Raw genomic sequence first — 5,438 nt, 5'->3', positions numbered from 1 at the left:
AGTGGCAGATATGTAAATACGGGGTTTACATACCATTTCTTGCGCATTACGGTTCGAACACTCGAACACCTGTACGGATTCTCCTGCACAGTGGCAGATATGTAAATACGGCGTTTACAAACCATTTCTTGGGCAATACGGTTCGAACACTCGAACACCTATACGGATTCTCCTGCACAGTGGCAGATATGTAAATACGGCGTTTACAAACCATTTCTTGGGCAATTCGGTTCGAACACTCGGACACCTACACGGATTCTCCTGCACAGTGGCAGATATATAAATACGGGGTTTACATCCCATTTCTTGCGCAATACGGTTCGAACACTCGAACACCTATACGGATTCTCCTGCACAGTGGCAGATATGTAAATACGGGGTTTACATACCATTTCTTGCGCATTACGGTTCGAACACTCGAACACCTGTACGGATTCTCCTGCACAGTGGCAGATATGTAAATACGGGGTTTACAAACCATTTCTTGGGCAATACGGTTCGAACACTCGAACACCTATACGGATTCTCCTGCACAGTGGCAGATATGTAAATACGGCGTTTACAAACCATTTCTTGGGCAATTCGGTTCGAACACTCGGACACCTACACGGATTCTCCTGCACAGTGGCAGATATGTAAATACGGGGTTTACATACCATTTCTTGCGCAATACGGTTCGAACACTCGAACACCTATACGGATTCTCCTGCACAGTGGCAGATATGTAAATACGGGGTTTACATACCATTTCTTGCGCATTACGGTTCGAACACTCGAACACCTGTACGGATTCTCCTGCACAGTGGCAGATATGTAAATACGGCGTTTACAAACCATTTCTTGGGCAATACGGTTCGAACACTCGAACACCTATACGGATTCTCCTGCACAGTGGCAGATATGTAAATACGGCGTTTACAAACCATTTCTTGGGCAATTCGGTTCGAACACTCGGACACCTATACGGATTCTCCTGCACAGTGGCAGATATGTAAATACGGGGTTTGCATACCATTTCTTGCGCATTACGGTTCGAACACTCGAACACCTGTACGGATTCTCCTGCACAGTGGCAGATATGTAAATACGGCGTTTACAAACCATTTCTTGCGCAATACGGTTCGAACACTCGAACACCTATACGGATTCTCCTGCACAGTGGCAGATATGTAAATACGGGGTTTACATACCATTTCTTGCGCATTACGGTTCGAACACTCGAACACCTATACGGATTCTCCTGCACAGTGGCAGATATGTAAATACGGCGTTTACAAACCATTTCTTGGGCAATACGGTTCGAACACTCGAACACCTATACGGATTCTCCTGCACAGTGGCAGATATGTAAATACGGCGTTTACAAACCATTTCTTGGGCAATTCGGTTCGAACACTCGGACACCTACACGGATTCTCCTGCACAGTGGCAGATATATAAATACGGGGTTTACATCCCATTTCTTGCGCAATACGGTTCGAACACTCGAACACCTATACGGATTCTCCTGCACAGTGGCAGATATGTAAATACGGGGTTTACATACCATTTCTTGCGCATTACGGTTCGAACACTCGAACACCTGTACGGATTCTCCTGCACAGTGGCAGATATGTAAATACGGCGTTTACAAACCATTTCTTGGGCAATACGGTTCGAACACTCGAACACCTATACGGATTCTCCTGCACAGTGGCAGATATGTAAATACGGCGTTTACAAACCATTTCTTGGGCAATTCGGTTCGAACACTCGGACACCTACACGGATTCTCCTGCACAGTGGCAGATATGTAAATACGGGGTTTACATACCATTTCTTGCGCAATACGGTTCGAACACTCGAACACCTATACGGATTCTCCTGCACAGTGACAGATATGTAAATACGGGGTTTACATACCATTTCTTGCGCATTACGGTTCGAACACTCGAACACCTGTACGGATTCTCCTGCACAGTGGCAGATATGTAAATACGGCGTTTACAAACCATTTCTTGGGCAATACGGTTCGAACACTCGAACACCTATACGGATTCTCCTGCACAGTGGCAGATATGTAAATACGGCGTTTACAAACCATTTCTTGGGCAATTCGGTTCGAACACTCGGACACCTATACGGATTCTCCTGCACAGTGGCAGATATGTAAATACGGGGTTTGCATACCATTTCTTGCGCATTACGGTTCGAACACTCGAACACCTGTACGGATTCTCCTGCACAGTGGCAGATATGTAAATACGGCGTTTACAAACCATTTCTTGCGCAATACGGTTCGAACACTCGAACACCTATACGGATTCTCCTGCACAGTGGCAGATATGTAAATACGGGGTTTACATACCATTTCTTGCGCATTACGGTTCGAACACTCGAACACCTATACGGATTCTCCTGCACAGTGGCAGATATGTAAATACGGCGTTTACAAACCATTTCTTGGGCAATACGGTTCGAACACTCGAACACCTATACGGATTCTCCTGCACAGTGGCAGATATGTAAATACGGGGTTTACATACCATTTCTTGCGCATTACGGTTCGAACACTCGAACACCTGTACGGATTCTCCTGCACAGTGGCAGATATGTAAATACGGCGTTTACGAACCATTTCTTGGGCAATACGGTTCGAACACTCGAACACCTATACGGATTCTCCTGCACAGTGGCAGATATGTAAATACGGCGTTTACAAACCATTTCTTGGGCAATTCGGTTCGAACACTCGGACACCTACACGGATTCTCCTGCACAGTGGCAGATATATAAATACGGGGCTTACATACCATTTCTTGCGCAATACGGTTCGAACACTCGAACACCTATACGGATTCTCCTGCACAGTGGCAGATATGTAAATACGGGGTTTACATACCATTTCTTGCGCATTACGGTTCGAACACTCGAACACCTGTACGGATTCTCCTGCACAGTGGCAGATATGTAAATACGGCGTTTACAAACCATTTCTTGGGCAATACGGTTCGAACACTCGAACACCTATACGGATTCTCCTGCACAGTGGCAGATATGTAAATACGGCGTTTACAAACCATTTCTTGGGCAATTCGGTTCGAACACTCGGACACCTATACGGATTCTCCTGCACAGTGGCAGATATGTAAATACGGGGTTTGCATACCATTTCTTGCGCATTACGGTTCGAACACTCGAACACCTGTACGGATTCTCCTGCACAGTGGCAGATATGTAAATACGGCGTTTACAAACCATTTCTTGGGCAATTCGGTTCGAACATTCGGACACCTATACGGATTCTCCTGCACAGTGGCAGATATGTAAATACGGGGTTTGCATACCATTTCTTGCGCATTACGGTTCGAACACTCGAACTCCTATACGGATTCTCCTACACAGTGGTAGATATGTAAATACGGCGTTTACAAACCATTTCTTGGGCAATACGGTTCGAACACTCGAACACCTATACGGGTTCTCTTGCACAGTGGCAGATATGTAAATAGGGGATTTACATACCATTTCTTGCGCATTACGGTTCGAACACTCGAACACCTATACGGATTCTCCTGCACAGTGGCAGATATGTAAATACGGGGTTTACATACCATTTCTTGTGCATTACGGTTCGAACACTCGAACACCTATACGGATTCTCCTGCACAGTGGCAGATATGTAAATACGGGGTTTCCGTACCATTTCTTGCGCATTACGGTTCGAACACTCGAACACCTATACGGATTCTCCTACACAGTGGCAGATATGTAAATACGGGGTTTACATACCATTTCTTGCGCAATACGGTTCGAACACTCGAACACCTATACGGATTCTCTTGCACAGTGGCAGATATGTAAATATGGGGTTTACATACCATTTCTTGCGCATTACGGTTCGAACACTCGAACACCTATACGGATTCTCCTGCACAGTGGCAGATATGTAAATACGGGGTTTACATACCATTTCTTGCGCATTACGGTTCGAACACTCGAACACCTATACGGATTCTCCTGCACAGTGGCAGATATGTAAATACGGGGTTTCCGTACCATTTGTTGCGCATTATGGTTCGAACACTCGAACACCTATACAGAATCTTCTGCACTGTTGCAGATATGTAAATACGGGGTTTACATACCATTTCTTGGGCAATACGGTTCGAACACTCGAACACCTATACAGATTCTCCTGCACAGTGGCAGATATGTAAATACGGGGTTTACAAACCATTTCTTGCGCAATACGGTTCGAACACTCGAACACCTGTACGGATTCTCCTGCACAGTGGCAGATATGTAAATACGGCGTTTACAAACCATTTCTTGGGCAATACGGTTCGAACACTCGAACACCTATACGGATTCTCCTGCACAGTGGCAGATATGTAAATACGGCGTTTACAAACCATTTCTTGGGCAATTCGGTTCGAACACTCGGACACCTATACGGATTCTCCTGCACAGTGGCAGATATGTAAATACGGGGTTTGCATACCATTTCTTGCGCATTACGGTTCGAACACTCGAACACCTGTACGGATTCTCCTGCACAGTGGCAGATATGTAAATACGGCGTTTACAAACCATTTCTTGGGCAATTCGGTTCGAACATTCGGACACCTATACGGATTCTCCTGCACAGTGGCAGATATGTAAATACGGGGTTTGCATACCATTTCTTGCGCATTACGGTTCGAACACTCGAACTCCTATACGGATTCTCCTACACAGTGGTAGATATGTAAATACGGCGTTTACAAACCATTTCTTGGGCAATACGGTTCGAACACTCGAACACCTATACGGGTTCTCTTGCACAGTGGCAGATATGTAAATAGGGGATTTACATACCATTTCTTGCGCATTACGGTTCGAACACTCGAACACCTATACGGATTCTCCTGCACAGTGGCAGATATGTAAATACGGGGTTTACATACCATTTCTTGTGCATTACGGTTCGAACACTCGAACACCTATACGGATTCTCCTGCACAGTGGCAGATATGTAAATACGGGGTTTCCGTACCATTTCTTGCGCATTACGGTTCGAACACTCGAACACCTATACGGATTCTCCTACACAGTGGCAGATATGTAAATACGGGGTTTACATACCATTTCTTGCGCAATACGGTTCGAACACTCGAACACCTATACGGATTCTCTTGCACAGTGGCAGATATGTAAATATGGGGTTTACATACCATTTCTTGCGCATTACGGTTCGAACACTCGAACACCTATACGGATTCTCCTGCACAGTGGCAGATATGTAAATACGGGGTTTACATACCATTTCTTGCGCATTACGGTTCGAACACTCGAACACCTATACGGATTCTCCTGCACAGTGGCAGATATGTAAATACGGGGTTTCCGTACCATTTGTTGCGCATTATGGTTCGAACACTCGAACACCTATACAGAATCTTCTGCACTGTTGCAGA

Source organism: Camellia sinensis, chromosome 14 (genome assembly GCF_055761805.1).
Source record: "Camellia sinensis isolate YWXY chromosome 14, ASM5576180v1, whole genome shotgun sequence".
Taxonomy (NCBI): domain Eukaryota; kingdom Viridiplantae; phylum Streptophyta; class Magnoliopsida; order Ericales; family Theaceae; genus Camellia; species Camellia sinensis.
The sequence above is the reverse complement of the archived record's forward strand: the minus strand, read 5'-3'. Positions refer to the sequence as shown.